A 17,446-nucleotide genomic window follows, 5' to 3' on the forward strand; every position below is an offset into this window, starting at 1 on the left:
GAGAGATAAGTTTACAAAATATGCCAGAGCATTCTTATCTCCACACACATCATCTCCAGACTAAGGAGCCGCAGCAGAGTTAGAAGTCCATGTTCCTTTACTACACACAAAGCTTTCCCCTCATGACCTTTTGAGAAATGCCTTTGGAGCTGCCTCTAGAATCTGGCACAACATTCCAATAGTGTATAAAGCCTGCCATGTAACCTTACAGACACATGACTTTTAGAGCCAATCTGGGAACCAAATTAGGAAATGCTGTGTTTGGGGAAGAACAAGCCATGATGACAACAGAGGCCATTTTGTGGATTCCGGAAAGCGTTTGAGTAACAACTGCCATCCTGGGAAATGAATCCAGATTCCACTGGTGACGGACGACAGGGAGAACGTTCATTCAGGGAACTGAGAGGTCAGTACTAATCTCCTGAGGATAAGGCTCAGGTGTGGCTGTGGCATTTCCACAGCTCCAGTGTGGCCGGAACTTCCCAGCACACAGCTGGTGCCTGTCACAAACTTACAGATGACTGTGACCCTGTCAGCCAATTAAATCTCTGCTGGCCCAGTGAAAAAGCCCCTGCCCATGTAATAGCTATTGGTCCAGACCTAAAGACTCAGGAAATGTACAGTTGCCCCAGAGAACTCACTCAGGAAGAGCAAACTGCTCTATGGACTATCTGGTTCCTGTGCCACCTTCTGCCAAATGTTTGCAGCTCACAGACCGTGTGCGCCAAGTGTGTGCACAAAGGAAGCCAGGACAGTGGCTCCAGGGCAGGGTGAGAGCTGCTTGTTCTAGTGTCTCGTCATGTTCTTCCCTGCTCTCTTGAACGCCTTTGAAGACGCTTGCCATGGAGTGGGTGCCCTCGGCAGTTAGCACTCCCGAAGAAGGAGGCAGATCTCCAGAGGTGCACTCAAGCGTTGACAAGCTCATCTCTGGCAGCAAATCTGTTCAAACCATACTCTTGACAAAATCTAGATGGTGCCTGTCTGATGTTCAGCCATCTGCATATCCTACTGCTAGAACAACTGGGGACCTATATTTATCATTTTACACACTGAGTGCTGAAAAAGACAACATTAACGAATCCTTTCTCACAGGGAGATCAGCACTGGCTCTCTGCCCTTTCCCTCTGGTTCTTGCCGCCACATCCTCCTAGCTCTTTGCCCGAGGGCAGGAAGCTGGGCCAAGGCATGGAATAACTGCTGCGGGAGCTTACTGACAATTTTCCCTACTTGTAGTGATTTTGTTTTGCTAGTGATAGACTACTTCTCAGCTTACCATAGGCTAAATGTATTCTAGAGGTAGGTAACACAAGCCTTGCCTTCTAGAGGAGGGAGGGTGGAGTCCTCAGGCATCTGCTCATTGGAGAAGAGGCTAGGTTTACACGTGTGCAAATGACTGCTCACTATGGTTTGGGACCATGGGATGCACTCTGAAGAACTCTAAGGTAAGCAAATGAGAGTGAAAGGAGCAATTAATTAAGAAGAGCGTCAAGGGAAAACGTCGTAGCAGAAAAGACGCTGGGGCAGGACCTGAACAGAGCAAAGGAAGTCACCTGCCTATATGAAGGCAGACCATTATGGTCCCAAGCACAGGCACAGGACCTGCACAGAGTGAAGGAAGTCACCTGCCTGTCTGAAGACAGACCCTTCTGGTACTGGGCACAGTCACAAGACCTGCACAGAGGAAAAAAGAAAGTCACTTGCCTATCTGAAGGAAGACCCTTCTGGTCCTGGGCACAGCCATATCCCAAGACCCAAGAGCAAGGCAGGCATGGAGTCTGATGTGCTGGAACAGTTAGTGAGAGACAATCGGAAAAGAGAGGTCCCACAGATGCCCAGGACCAACTTCACAGGGTAAGAGAGGCTACAGAAGACCTTTACAGAGATATTGCCAGGACAAGAAGAGGTAGCAACTCAGCATGCATCAGCATCTTCATGGCACACCTAGTACGTCCTGTTTCCTAAATGAGCTCACTACTGTGGATCTCAGATGCCGACACTAATTCACCTTCCCCCACATTACGCAGCTATCCAGGGTAGTACCAGGTCACGAGGGTTCCCATATCTAACCAGTATGAAGAGCGCATGTCTTAGGGAAAGCAATTACAACCCTGCACATTACACATAATCAAATGCGCTAAGTAGGAACGGTAAGGTGAGCCCTGATGTACTATCAATGGTTATCTACAGCTTTGTAAAAGACAGAGTGGGTCACACGCGAGTTCCTAAATTATTGGAGTCAAACTTTTAGAGGTGAATTTCACATTCACAGCCATATAGTCACACCAGATGATAAACAAGTAGCTTAAAAGGGCAGAAGACAGGTGTGAAGCCCAGGTCACACTGTTCCGTGCAGTCCTAGCAAGGCAAAGGTGATTTTTAAATGTAATTAAATTAATCACACCAGTAGATACCTAACTATCTTTATTTAAATTCTTAAATATTTAAACTAAAATAAAAGGTTCTCACTGGGAAATAGTAGATGAAATAGTCAAGGTGCCATGTGTCTGGGGACAAATAATATTTATTGACCCATACATAATGGAAGGAGGCGGCCATCAGGAAGGGAAGTCCCCAAAACCTGTAGAAGCTGCCTTGAGTGGAAATAAGCCAGCCTCGCTTAGAGAGTGCCCTGTGGAGCTCATTCATCTGCCCTGCCCTCTGGACCATTTTTCCCATCTTCTGTTCAACTGTATCATGATGATGTCTATCTAATACTGAGTGTGCGAGAGAAACAAGAACAGGTAAAGTCACCAAGGGGACTTTCACATCCCAAGCAATCCAAACATGCATAGACAGATATATTTTGCTTTGGGAAAAATGAGAGAAAGAAAAACTTTAAAGACTCTATAATACCTTCTGTGTACCCCCTCCCCCAGATTCCAGAGCCCCTGAGGATGAAATTTTAACCTTTACTTTGACTCCATCCTTGGACTTGAATGTACATGTGGTCCATGTAGGGAAAACTGATTCAGGCCAGCAGGACCTACTGTCAAGTGTAGCCTTAGTCCCCATTTCTTCAAGGGAAGAAGAATAGGCTCTTTAGATGAGTAAAGAAGCCAGCTGTTATCAAGCCAAGATACAAAGTGGTGCCTCTCATTCACAAACTATGACTCATTTATGAGAAGAGTAACAAGCAGAAGACAGGCCTTCAAGCTTACACTGCTCAGTTGTTCACACTTTCAGGTTTCCGTCTTCAAATCCCCTTCATAGACAAGAGAAACCAGCAAAATCAAAACAGCTATGTTGGTGATGATACAGGGTCTCTCTGTGCTTCATTTGCAAACTGTAAAACTGACTCCAACAGCCTAGGCCAGTGAGTGGCTGCAGCCAGCAAGAGACAGAAAAGCCATTTAGGATTTTCCTTTCTTTTCATTTTTTCGTCTTTTCTTTCTTTTTTGTTTTTCAAGACAGGTTTTTTTTTTTTTCTCAGTATAGCTGTGGTGCCTGTCCTGGAACTAGCTGTTGTATAGACCAGGCTGACCTCAAATTCACAGGGATCCACCTGCCTCTGCCTCCCAAATGCTTTGATTAAAGGCCATTTGGGATTTTTAAAAATAATGTTTATAATTCTTTAGAAATTTCACATATGCAAATATTGCATTTGTCTTGTTCATTCTCCACTCCTCCACATGACTTCTCTTGGATCCACCACCCAACTCCCCAATCTTCCAAACTTCATGTCTTATTTAGCTCTTAATTTCGATAACCCACAGCATCTAATTGTGATGCCCTTATATGTATGAGTGTGAGACCTTTTGCTATGCTCCAACACATGGCTCCACATACTAGGGCCCATATCCTTAAGAAAGCTCAACTTTCCTTCCCCCAGAGCCACCAACTGTCAATAAGCCCATAGTTAGGGGTGGGGCATATGAGGCTCTCCTCCTCCACGCCAGAATGCATGTCTGGTGTGGGAAAGCACAGATGCTGTGAGCTCCTGAGTGCAGCAGTCTTGCCCATCCAGAAGACACCGCTTCACTCTGGTTCTTCCCAAAGCCTGGCTCTTACAACTGTCCCCCTGTCGCCTGTGAAATGGTCCTTGAGCCATGGGGGAGGGTGTGTGATATAAATGTTCCATTATGGCTGAGCACGTCACAGTCATGTATCCTAAGATTCTGTGTTAACCACTATCCACTGCACCGAGAACGGGATATTTCCAAGCTGGAAGAACACGCACATACTCTGCCAAAGCATCCTTCATCAAATCTGGATTTGCAGGATTGCCTAATGGGAGCTTATAAGTAAGAGTCAGTGTGGACTTCAGAGGTGAGGAGTGATGGACAGGAATGCTAACTGCTTGTCACAAATGTTTCCCAGTTCCTTCCACATCAGCTTCATTCTTGAGGCTCGGTTCCTTAAAAAGCACATAGAACTGTCTCTGGCAGTCATTCTCGTGAAACTCTTCCAATCAGTAGGGAGGAACCCGAGTGAATTCTGCTTCGGCAAACACAACTCTCTACTTCACACAGCGGCTGCTCCATCGAAAATTAAGCTCACAGAGTTTGTTCTGTTATCAGCACTGTGACTTCCTAGACCAGCACATTTTAAGTTTAAAAGAAAAACCTCTAATTTTGAACAATGTTAGTAGACATTCTAGGGAGAAAACAAAGGTCTTCTGTCAAGTAATTTGGAAAAGCGCAGGATTAAGGAAGGCTAAATAGTTCTCTTGCCTTCAGGACTTCTCAGAGTCTTTTATATAGGGTAGAGTAGGAATTTTTTCCAAAGTATTTGATAAATGGAACCATTCTTTCATATATTACTGTATCTCATGCGACTATCACTTTGATACACATGTTTTGAGAAATGAAAACCTGGATCATATCAACCTGCTATCTGTCTGGCTAGTCCATTTTCTCTTTTCCACAGCTCACTGTGACCCACACTGTTGCGGGGGGGGGGGTGGGGGGGTGGAGGGAAAGTCCCTATTGGCATATTGGCATATAAAAATAACAGTCTACTTCACAAACAATTACATTTGAAAGCCACATAGATCTTACCATTGAGAAATTAGTTACGATCCCTCATAGCACAGTACTGAGAAGTCACTGCACTGTGTAACTTGTGTCCAGATTGTCATAGTTCTAATCTATCTTAGGCCAAAAAGTAACAATTAATGGAGGTGTTATTATAATAGCCCACTGATCGAGGGAAGAAAACATGCTGTGTCCATGCAGGCTATAGAGGTCTCTTCAACATGGCAGAGCCTGCCCTCTAGAAGGGAAGCTGGCAGAGAGTGCAGAGTCATTGCATACATTGTACCATCTTTCCAGAACCCCCCTCCCTGCAGGGTTTCCATGATTCATAAATGGTGGCTCTATTTGGTTGCATCCCTCCAGGTGGCACAGAAGTCACTCTTACAGAAAGCGTCATTTGGTCACTAGATATGGTCTTTCTTCAATAGTCAGACCCAGAAATTTCAGAGATGGAGGTGACTGTTCCCCACTACAAGCCTCTCTTCCCACAGGTGAGAAAACAAGCAGTTAATGACAACACTCATTTGTTCAAGACTACCCAGCTCATTTGAAATGATGGCCACACTAGAAGCCAGCCCCACTGCCTGCTTGCGCTCTCATTCCTCCCTGCCAGGATGGCAAAGGCATCAAGGAGTTGGAACAGCAGCCATTTCACTCACTACCATCACCAAGACTCAATTTGTTCATCTAGAATGGCTCTAAAGGTAGAAGAAACCTCATGAAGTCTATTGAGAGTATCAAACAAGTCAACATGTTCCCAGTGACTTGGTCAACTGAACTGATGCTAAATGCCTCTATGTACTAAGAAGAAGGAAGCTAGATAGCAAAGTATGGAGACCATCCATAGCTGTCAGCTGTGTTCATCAAACAAGAGTACAGCATGATTACTGCCAGCTGGTTGCTGCATATCAGGTGGGGAAGAAAACAGCCACTCAAGACTACAGAACTCACTCCCAAACTGCCCTGAGTATACCTTTCCAAAGGCTGCCTGGGTGGGGTTCACAGCCACTAAGACCCATTGACCTATCAATAATAGGATACAAAAGGTAGCTCAGACAGCATCAATTCCCTTGACTACTCTAACTCCAGGCAATGGTAGAGGCCTCTGTTGTAACCACAATGCAGTCAGAATGTTCTCTGTGCTCCATTCTGCCCCACCTCCCTACAACACTCCAGCAAAATTGATGTGGGATGTCCTTCTGTGTTTGTGTTGCTTCTACTAGTTGATGAATAAAACTGTTTCAGCCAATGTCTTAGCCAAGTAAAGCCAGGCAGGAAATCTGAACAGAGATATCGAGAGAGTAGGCAGAGTCAAGGAGACACCATGTATCTGCCGGAGGGAGATTCCAGAAAACCTTACCAGTAGGCCACAACCTCATGGCGATATATAGATTAATAGAAATGGGTTAATTTAAAATACAAGAGCTAGCTAGAGATATGCCTGAGTTGTTGGCAAAATAGTGTTGTAATCAATATAGTTTCTGTGTGATTATTTGGCTCTCGGTGGCTAGGAAACCAAAGTGCAGTCTCTGGCTATGCAAAACTCCTGAATGTTGCTCTCAGAGTTGCATTTTCTGCAATAACTCCACAGGTGACATCATCCTTAGACTAGCCTACTGCTCAGCAAAAGAGGCATTGCCATCCTTTTTGTTTTTGCCAAACAGTCCACACTCATTTTCTAGAGTAGGAAACGTCATAGGTTTCTTTATGGGCAACATTCTTTATGGATGAAGAAAAATGGTAGAGACAAAATAACTTAAATCAATTTTTATTGTCATTTAGAGAGTCCTAAACTTCGTAGGTTAAACTGACAGCAATTTGCTCCACCACCAACCCCACTGCTTGAGTTACTTACCTTTAAAGACAAACAATGGGCACATTTTTATTTATTTATTTATTTATTTATTTTTGGTTTTTCGAGACAGGGTTTCTCTAGATCCCATTTTTAAAGTACAGATAAAGTTTGTGGGCATGGCAGCACGCACATGTAATCCCAGCACTCAGAAGGCTGAATCGGGAGGACTGAGAGAGCAAGGTCAATCTTGGCTACATGGCAAAATCTTGTCCCAAAACAAAAAGACCAAAAAATAAAAGTAAAAAAGATAAACTTTAGTTCACTGAGAAGGATTATTTCTTGTCGCCCTGGATGACTGATGTGAAACCCACTGCGGAGAGACACTGCGTTCTAAGGTTTTAATCATTTATATCCTACACAGTGCAGCGACAGCTGCAGAGCCAGAGAGGGACACAGATGGCAGCAGGCATGCCAAAGCCTAGGGTGCAGTTTTTCCTCTGCCAATAACTCCCTCTAGGCTCTTGGGCATGTCCCAGATTTTTTCTGGACCCTACTTCTCTCACCAGCAAAATAAGGAGCTTATATTTAAAATAATAATAATAAATAAATAAGTCTAAGGTCCGCTTTAGTAAGGAAAACTTACGCTTGCTTAACCTTGCAGGTTTTTTCCCCAGGCAACATAAATAAGTAAGATGTGGCGGTAAAGTGTAACAGTAGAGAAGATGTTAAAAGTGTCATAAATTCAAGTTACCCAGTCCGCAAACATGAATTACAGGAGAGACTGTTAAATGAATGGGAACAGATTTTATAGCTATATTTTCCTTTTGCAAGGTTTCCAGATAAATCATTGCCTATGGCACTGACTGTCATTTCCTTAACCTGGAGTGTTCGAATGCATAGCTCAGCGATGGCGTGGACAAGCCACAAGTCAAAGGTAATGTTTTTTAGAAATTAACCATGTCTAGGTCTCTGCCTTGGGTCATGACATGCTGACATACTAGCATCTGTTAGGAAGTGGGTGTGGCATCGGGGTGACACACACTGTGATTTGCAGGTCCCTCCAGCCCCGGACTTCTGGTAGCAAGAAATGTCTAAGGGCAAAGCTGCCATAATTACCCTGACCAGAGAGAGCAGGTTTAAGTGAACTGGTGTTTTTGAAGCATGCTGAACTCGACTGCCCCCTAGAGGTGGAATGAACAGAATGCATGTGAGTTACATAATTTCTACCATGTAGAAGATGAAAAGGTCTGCCACTAGAACACTTTCTTCTTTTATTCCCTTGCCTTTCAAATCTGGGTTCTTAAGCAATGCCCTCATTTATCTACTACAGTAATAGTGGGGTCCATGGAGAATACAAACGTAACAGATGTTCGCAACACACGCCTTTGCTTTGTCTGTTGTTATTGTTTCGCTTTGAGACAGGGTCTCGCTATGTAGCTTTGGGTAACCTAGAACTTGCTACACAGATCAGCCAGACTTTGAACTCGAAGCTCCACCTGCCTCTGCCCCCGGGTGCTGGGTTTAAAGGCCTGTGCCAAAATGCCAGGCTTGTGAGCATACATCATTACCACCCCACATCTCAGTGGTTTGTCCCCCCCCTCCCCCCCCCCCCGGTTTTGACCTCAGGAAGCATTGTCTTCCACATCTTTTCAGGGCTGAGAGCAACTGTGACAAGAACAGTAAAACTCTGGGGTCTCTGCCACGTTTTACCTCCAGCAGGATCTGCAATTGTCACAGAAGCCCAAATACTTGAGGCTCAGCTTCCTTGTTTATAAAATGAAGGCAGTCACACTTGCCCCTAACCCTCAATGGCAAAGGGAGAACACATGCAAGAAAACACCCGGGGGCTGGGGGTGGGGAGTGACAGTCTGATCAAGGTGGGTTGCTGTCTGTGACTGATGACATGGAATACCAGCAGTGACTTTAACAAACATAAAAAATAAAAATAAATATAAATTTTAAAGGCTGTCTGCAGATTATAGCCCAAACTCCAGGAGCTATTTGGCAGAGGTCAAAGTTTGGAGTAAACAGAAGCAGGCATTCTCCACAGGCCCCTCCTGACTGGAGAGGAGGACACTCTCAGCATTCCCTAGAGCCCCAGGAGGGTGGCCACCTTTCCCTTGGGCACCGCCATTCAGGAACTCAAAGGTACAAACATTAGAAAACATGTAATAGATGATCCCATCCTGTTTGATGGCTGTGCTTGGGATGAACAAGAGAGCACCACCTCACTGGAGCCGGAGTCCTCTCGTCCCGCCCTGCATCCTGTCATTCCAGCAGACCGGGCCCTCTCCTTGTGAGGATTTAAGTTGACAAATACATTGAATTTCACTGTGCATGAGCCTCAGCTTTTGGCAAACCAACATCCCCTTTACAGGGACTGCCAAAGGGCCACTGGAGGAATGAAACCTGAAAACCCCACAGAAAAGAGGGAGCCCCTCTCTCCAGGGGGTAATTTAGTAGGTAGATTAGGCGATACTTGATTAAAAATAAACCTCTCTTTTCTGTGGATATACACAGTGTTTGTACAGAAGGGCTGAATGAAGTGGAGGATTAGCTCACAAAGCCACAGGAAAAAGCTGAGGACTTTTTTCTCAGAAGAAATATGCAGGTTCCTCCACATTCGGAAAACAGTCATACTTTATTGGGAGGGAAAAAGGAAAACGGAGACATGTACACACAACAGTTTTCTTTATGGGATCTCACTTGGCTGAGAACCGGGAAGCCCAAAGACCCTGAGCAAGGCATTTGACACCCAACAGTCTAACTGCTAATAAGAGCCATGATTCGGAATCAAGCCTACCAGAAACTGATTGTCAACTGAGATTTTTTAAGACTGCCCATATACAACAAAAGCCATTTGTACTTCTTGGGAATTTTAGTGTGAAAGAAAACCAGTGTCACAATAAATCCGAGAGAGAGAGAGAGAGAGAGAGAGAGAGAGAGAGAGAGAGAGAGAGAGAGAAAGAAGAGAGAGAGAAAGAAGAGAGAGAGAGCATTTCTGTAGAAACTGTAAGTACAACCAGAACAACACCCACCTCCTACCCCACAAAACAGTGTCTTCTGCATGTGAACAGTCACATAAAACCTTTTTATCATTTGAAACCATGAACAAACAGCTCAGGCCAGCAATGTAAGATTTACCCACAAGCCAAGGGGACACCCCCAAGTTTTATGTACCTCTATACATTAAGACAGAAAAGTATGAAACAAGCAAAACTCATCCAAAGGTTAAAAGATATGTTAAATTCTAATGAAGTTGGAACAGATGTGGACACTCAAGCTGAGCTGGGATGGCCTTTCTCATCTTTCCATAAGTTGAGCAAGATGGCTGAAATGAAATCTCCCTAAGTCACCGTGTGCCATGCCTACCAGACAGCCATGAAAAACTAGGAACTCAATAAATGCATTTTGACAGTGATGAATCTCTTAGCACTGACTGATCAGGTTTCCTCTTACGGCAGTGCTTAGGTAAGTGTGCCATAACATGAGAACATAGATCATTGTTAGAGGAACAATTGTAAGCACACGAAATTGAAAGAGAAATAAATTTAAGTCCGTGACATGGAGAGATGGACAGAAAGACATGAGGCTTAAAATTGTTGCTTAATATATGCATACCGCCCTGTGAAGAAACAACTTAGCAAGCTTGGGGACTCCACAATGAAGTGTGTGTTCACTGGAAGCTGTGTATTGGAGACCTGATGTTTGTACACTTCCTCTGCTAGTAGATTCTGACTCTAATTGGAAGAACAAAGTTAAATAAATTCCCCTGGGAGGAAAGATGGACATACAAGTTTACTTAATTTAAATTATTTCTAGATATTTTGTGATCTATTCATTTTGCTTGTTTTAGTTTTTAGAATTCTACTAGAACTAGAATAAATGGGAACATTCACTCACTTTCCCAGCGAGTCACAGTGGGGTTTAATCACTGGTAGAAAAGGAACTTTACAGTTCCCTGGGAACCTATAATTTGGAAACGGAAGCACACAAGAACAGACTTTAGTTTTCAGGCAATAAATTGAAGAGAACTCTGCAGACATACAACAGAAAAGGAGCATAAAATATTGGCTTGCGTGTTTCTTAGAATGTTCGTTCATTAAGTCGATAAGCTGCACAGGGGAAAATGGAGCCAAAACCTACAAAGAGGTCCACCGGGACTTCTAATTGGCATGTTTCTTCGGCAAGAAAGGAGAGGTGGGGGTGGGGGAAGCATCCCACTCTAGTAAGGACGGTTTAGTGTGAATCTCAAGAAAGATCACTTGTTGAAAAGTCTCCATATGGGTTCTGACGGGACATACAGAAGCCCAAAGCCCCAAGGCCCAACATAAATAGCATACTTCCATAATCTGTGTCCTGGGAAAAGTTCTACAGAATTATACAAGAAAATTATAGACATTCATATCTACCTTCATATGCTCAACATTAACTTAAAAAATGTGCAAATATTTCTTTCTTGTTGTTCCAAAGGTGCTTGACTGAAAATGTCCATTGACTAAGGCCATACTCTGTATCTTCATGGCTCAAAAATGAAACAGTTACCAAGTATCTGTTGGGTGATAGTCCCCAAGGCTGTCATCTCCTGTCATTGAAAACTCACTATCAGCCTCTGTGGGAAGAAATGCTACAAGAGTTGGAACCATAAAGGACCCCTTCCCAAACCTAACCTTGTTGCACGCATCGGGGAAGGTAGGGCTCACTCACAGTCTTGATGGAAGGAGGAAGGACTGGGGAGATTCTCTGTTTTCATTCAGGCCACAAAGGACCAGCATTTAAAGAAGATCTTGGCTACTTCACAGCTGTTTAGCCTTCCATCCCATTCTCCTTGGCCATGAGCATATATACACCTATAAAGTTAAATCAAGAGCTCTCTTCCTACTGAGTATGAGTGTTCTCCTTTGAGAAACAAGGTATTTTCAGACAAAAAGGAAAAAACCCTCCAGATGAATACTAAACTGCCAACCCTCTTCAACAAACACAATGAGCTAGGTAAGGTTCATTCTAAGTATCGTCTAATACCAAAAGAATCCGGTGGGATAGAGTACAGGCTGGGAAACAGATTATAAACCAATGAGCAATTCACATACAGATGTGCGAACTCCCAGGTTGCACATAAAAATTCACACTGATGACTTACTTTGGACAACCAGAAGATCCCACAAGCCTACACTCAGTTTCGTTAGAGCAATGCTCATCAGAGTTTAATGACTTGTGTCCTTAGATGAGGCATGGGCTCCCGAATGCCTTACAGTCTTCCCCCCAATGACATGCACATCTAAGGTCACTGCAGCGGAAATCTGTCAACAGTTTTACACTTGCTTTTCCTATAATTTAAAAATAGGTCTCCAAAATTTGTCTCTTAACACACCAAATGATTAGCCTCAGTTATTCCGTCTTTCTGGTACCTGCCCCTTCCCTAAGCAGAGTTCTCCAACCCCCAAGTCGGCTGTATGCCTTGCCAATGACCAGAAGTGGAACAAACACCATCAAGTCAAGACGAAGCCTACGATTTCTCCAAGTCTGGTCACTTTCCTCTGTCCCTGCTGCTGTCAGAGACCAGTTTTCCTTAGCCTGAGCTTCAGAATGAACACACAAGGAACAGCTGCCCCTACGGATGTGAGCAAATAGGACAGACGTCTGGCAAAAACTATCCTGGAGCAGCGAAGACCCTAGGTCAACATGCAAATATAGAACAATACACCATGAGTTCTTTAAAAGCCTGAGTCTGGAGATGGTTGTTACAAGGTAACTACTAACCGATACATCTCTACCAGGCATCATCATTTTTCCCCTAAAATACAAACCCATCTCTTGCATGTGCTACTAACCAAGAGAGACCCTGAAGGTAGTTGCCACCCCTGCCATGAAATTATAAGAAACAAAAAAAGCCACAGGTCACATCTTGCTTTGACTTACAGTAGTGATTCTCAATCTTCCTAATGCTGTGACCCCTTAATACAGTTCCTCACATTATGGTGACCCCTAACCAAAAAAGTTATTTTTGCTTCTACTTCATAACTGCAATTTCGTGACTGTTATGAATTGTAATGTAAATATCTAACATGCAGGCTACCTGATAGATATGTCATGCTTGTGGAAAGGTCACAGCCTCAAAGGGATCACAGCCCAAAGGTTGAGTACCACTGACCTAGAGGCTCCAATTTTTACTTTTTGTTATTGTATCCTACAGAGAGCAGAGGAATCCCTGAATGAGTGGAGTCCTGAGGGCTATTTGCTGTTGACATAGGCACAGCCATGTGAAGGATTCCATAGCCTCAGCTCAGAGGAATGACAATGCCTTCCTCTGGAAACCAAATCTCAGTGTTGAGTATGTACAGAAAATGCTCACCCTGGTGTTAGCTACCTGAATATTTATGGCCTGAAGACTACTCCCCTTCAGAGACTAGTCTCGCTGAGATTAACTAAACCTGTCTTCTTGATCCAACTGTGTACCATAAGCCCTGCCTCCTTGTTTATCTGTATTTAATAACCCTGCCTTCTTGTCCAGCTGTACGCAATAATCCTGCCACCCTACTCAACTCGATGGAATAAACACACTGAGCTTCCAGGATGCTTCAGTTTCTCCAGCAGAGAGACCAGGTCACCAGAAGCCAGCTATCTGTTCATGTGTCCATCTGTCTGTCTTCATTTATTTGACACCCCAGTTAGATCCAACCCTGGAGTCATTCTGGACACAATAATGCCCTTGTTTAAACAGTAAATGGTAACTCTTTAACTTTGTCATTAATTTTATGTATCTCTTTCAGCTCAGCATATTCTGCCAGTCTCTGTCTGTCTCTCTCCCCTCTTTCTTTATGAGTGAGTGTGTCTCCTTCTCTGTGAGTGTGTGTGTGTGTGTGTTCTGCTTCCTCCCGCTTTCTCCTAACAGAGTGTCACTATGTAGACACTACGTATCCCAGACTGGGGACTTGTAGTCTTCCTGTCTCAATGTCCTAGTGCTAGGATTACATACAGGCCTATGTGACCCCACGCCCGGCTCTGAGTTCTTATTTGAAGCCTCTTCCAGAAGTTATTACTATGAGAGCCATGTGCTCATAATCTATTTCTAGATACCATCTAGTTGGCTGGGTAAAATCAAGGCATCAATCGTCACAAACCACCAGTGCCGAACAAATCAAATTAGCTAGTGCCAAACTTTCAACCACACCTTAACCAACCAAATAAACCAAATCCTGGCTGACACTTAAAGACTAACATATGAACAGAAAGTACTTAAAAGAACACTAATATTAAAAATGAAGAGCATCTAGAAAATTCCATTCTCAGAAGGCAGCAATTACTGCATCTCAGTACATCTGTTGAACGATTCAGGCAAGGGGGAGATTCACTCCCTATTAACCTCAAGCAGAGACACTTCCATCTCAATTAATTGTGACTTCTTTTTATTGCATTTCAAATGTTATCCTTTATTTGGGGTGGTCAGGAATGCAACTGAGCAATTCCAGACCATGTTATCTTTTATGAACTGGTCTACGAGGCAGTTATCAAGGCCCCTTAAGAAAACACAGCTATACAAAAGTTCATGGGCCAAAAACAAGACATTAATTTCTGTAACTAGATGTGTCTTAAGAAAAGAACAAATTGCTACACAGAGAAAAGACGAAAATGTATATGCTCAATGCAAACCAGAGCACAACCATGTAAACCCTGCACATAACATACAACTCTTTTCCTTATTGTGTTTCTGTGTACATGTGCATATATGTGTACATATGACATGGTAACTTGCAGATGTTGGTCATTTTTTTCCCCATGTGGGTTTCAGGAACCTATCTCGGGTTGTCAGGTTCAGCAGCAAGTGCATTCACTTTGAGCCATCTTTCTGGCCCCGGGCAACTCTTTTTCAATGATTTTTCATCTTTTCTTGTTATTTTAAAGACAGTCAGTTATCAGCATTTTTTTCTGAGCACAGCCTGTGCCAGGAATGATTCTGAGCTCTTGAGAAACTCCAACTCAGCTCTAACAGTGCTCTGGAGCAGAAGCAATAAGTCCTCCTGTTAAAAGACCAGGACTTTGAGAAAGTAAGTCATCCTTCCAGGAATACTCCGGCCATATATTTTAAAGTGTGGAATGAAATCCAGAGCCAATTAAGGAATAGCAACAATAATCCCCTCAATGGAAGTTCTCACTCCAAGCACTGGGTGTTTTATGGTTTATGTTCAAACTGGGCCTTGCTGTGCCAAGCAGAGAGCATAGCATCCCACCGGAAGATGGAAGCAGAGAGCACAGCATCCTGCAGGGGGGTGGAGGCAGAGAGCACAGCATCCTGCAGGGGGATGGAAGCAGAGGCTGTTCCTGCTGTTGGGATATCTGAATCCAATCCAGGCTGTTGCTCAGGTATCATGCAGTGTAAATAGGATAACAGCTAACATACAGAAGGCAGCACAGCCTGGAACACTGAAGCAGATAATGAAAGGCAACTATGACTGCCATGTTCCTCTGCCCTCATTTGTGGAGCTCAGGAGGACCTTCAGAATCTTTTTGTGATCTTTTGGTGACTTTTTTTTTTTCTTTTTAAATTTATTTATTTATTAAATATTTCTGCCTCCTCCCGGCCACCGCCTCCCATTTCCCTTCCCCTCCCACAAACAAGTCCCCCTCCCTCGTCAGCCCTAAGAGCAATCAGGGTTCCCTGCCCTGTGGGAAGTCCAAGGACCACCCACCTCCATCCAGGTCTAGTAAGGTGAGCATCCAAACTGCCTAGGCTCCCACAAAGCCAGTACGTGCAGTAGGATCAAAAACCCATTGCCATTGTTCTTGAGTTCTCAGTAGTTCTCATTGTCCACTATGTTCAGCGAGTCTGGTTTTATCCCATGCCAGCTGGCCTTGGTAAGTTCCCGATAGAACATCCCCATTGTCTCAGTGTGTGGGTGCACCCCTCGCAGTCCTGAGTTCCTTGCTCATGATCTCTCTCCTTCTGCTCCTGATTTGGACCTTGAGATTTCACTTCGGTGCTCCAATGTGGGTCTCTGTCTCTGTCTTCTTTCATCGCCTGATAAAGGTTAATATTCAGGAGGATGCCTATATGTTTTTCTTTGGGTTCACCTTCTTATTTAGCTTCTCTAGGATCACGAATTATAGGCTCAATGTCCTTTATTTATGGCTAGAAACCAAATATGAGTGAGTACATCCCATGTTCCTCTTTTTGGGTCTGGCTTACCTCACTCAGGATAGTGTTTTCTATTTCCGTCCATTTGCATGCAAAATTCAAGAAGTCATTGTTTTTTTACTGCTGAGTAGTACTCTAATATGTATATATTCCATACTTTCTTCATCCATTCTTCCATTGAAGGGCATCTAGGTTGTTTCCAGGTTCTGGCTATTACAAACAATGCTGCTATGAACATAGTTGAGCACATACTTTTGTTGTATGATAGGGCATCTCTTGGGTATATTCCCAAGAGTGGTATTGCTGGGTCCAGGGGTAGGTTGATCCCGAATTTCCTGAGAAACCACCACACTGCTTTCCAAAGTTGTTGCACAAGTTTGCATTCCCACCAGCAATGGATGAGTGTACCCCTTTCTCCACAACCTCTTCGGCAAAGGCTATCATTGGTGTTTTTGATTTTAGCCATTCTTACAGGTGTAAGATGGTATCTTAAAGTTGTCTTTATTTGCATTTCCCTGATCGCTAAGGAAGTTGAGCATGACCTTAAGTGTCTTTTGGCCATCTGAACTTCTTCTGTTGAGAATTCTCTGTTCAGCTCAGTTCTAATCACAAAACATATAAAGTGACCAACATTGCTCTGGGGAGTAAATGTTGTGGGAAATACATTTTTTTAAAAAAAAAATGATATATTTAAAGAAACTACAGCACTCTTCAAATTTGACTTACTATCTCATTCTTTAGACTTTGACCTAACATTTGCGACAGAAGAAAGACCAAGGTCCCAGTACTTGGATGTGACCTGTCAAGATTACTGAGAAAGCTATGGGCACATTTCAGCTAGAACCCATACTAAAGTGGACCTACGAGCAAAGAGGACCCAGTGTTAGCTGTGCTCTCAGATCTAGGCCAAGCATCCATGCAAAGGACACTTGACTAGAACTGGCACCACAAGGCACGTCTAAGACAGAGAGGCACCAAAACTAAGAGGAGCTGAGAAACCTCCGTCTGGGATGGGATGCAGATTTTCCCCACATTCCTTCCTTGGAACAGTTATTCATTTTTCTTTTGGGCAATTAAAAGGATGAACTATGAGTACACACTAAAATTATCTACTTCTATCTCCAAGGAGGAAACCAATATATAACTGCAGAAAGACACTAACTAATAAGCAGAATTTAACATGAACTCAGGCCAAGTTGAACTCAAATTGCTCTGTTTAAAGACAGGACTGGAGTAAATAAAAGCACTTCAAAGCCAATGTCCTGCTTCAGCCTGAATGTTTTATTGAGCACACGGGGAGAGCTCTGTCCCAACACAGCTATGGTTAATGAGAAGAGATTGCTGTTCTGGTCTATCAGTTGCTTTCCAAGGTAAGACTATCACAGAGAGATAACTGTACCCACTATATTCAGACAGAGTAATGATCTCTTCAGGAGCCCCGGTTTTTGTAAACTGATCAGAGGAATGCATCTGAATGCCTTTTCTGATAAGAACATGCATTCCCTCCCACACAACTTAAACACAATTCCAAAGAGACTTGACTTG

The 17,446-nt window shown here is 43.6% G+C and overlaps 1 protein-coding gene across 9 annotated transcripts in view; it reads right to left on the minus strand.

Annotated features, from left to right (window-relative positions):
* Erc2 (ELKS/RAB6-interacting/CAST family member 2) overlaps window positions 1–17,446 on the minus strand; it is an 893,871-nt gene that overhangs the window by 386,436 nt on the left and 489,989 nt on the right. The window lies entirely within an intron of this gene.

Source organism: Chionomys nivalis, chromosome 5, assembly GCF_950005125.1.
Source record: "Chionomys nivalis chromosome 5, mChiNiv1.1, whole genome shotgun sequence".
Taxonomy (NCBI): Eukaryota; Metazoa; Chordata; class Mammalia; order Rodentia; family Cricetidae; genus Chionomys; species Chionomys nivalis.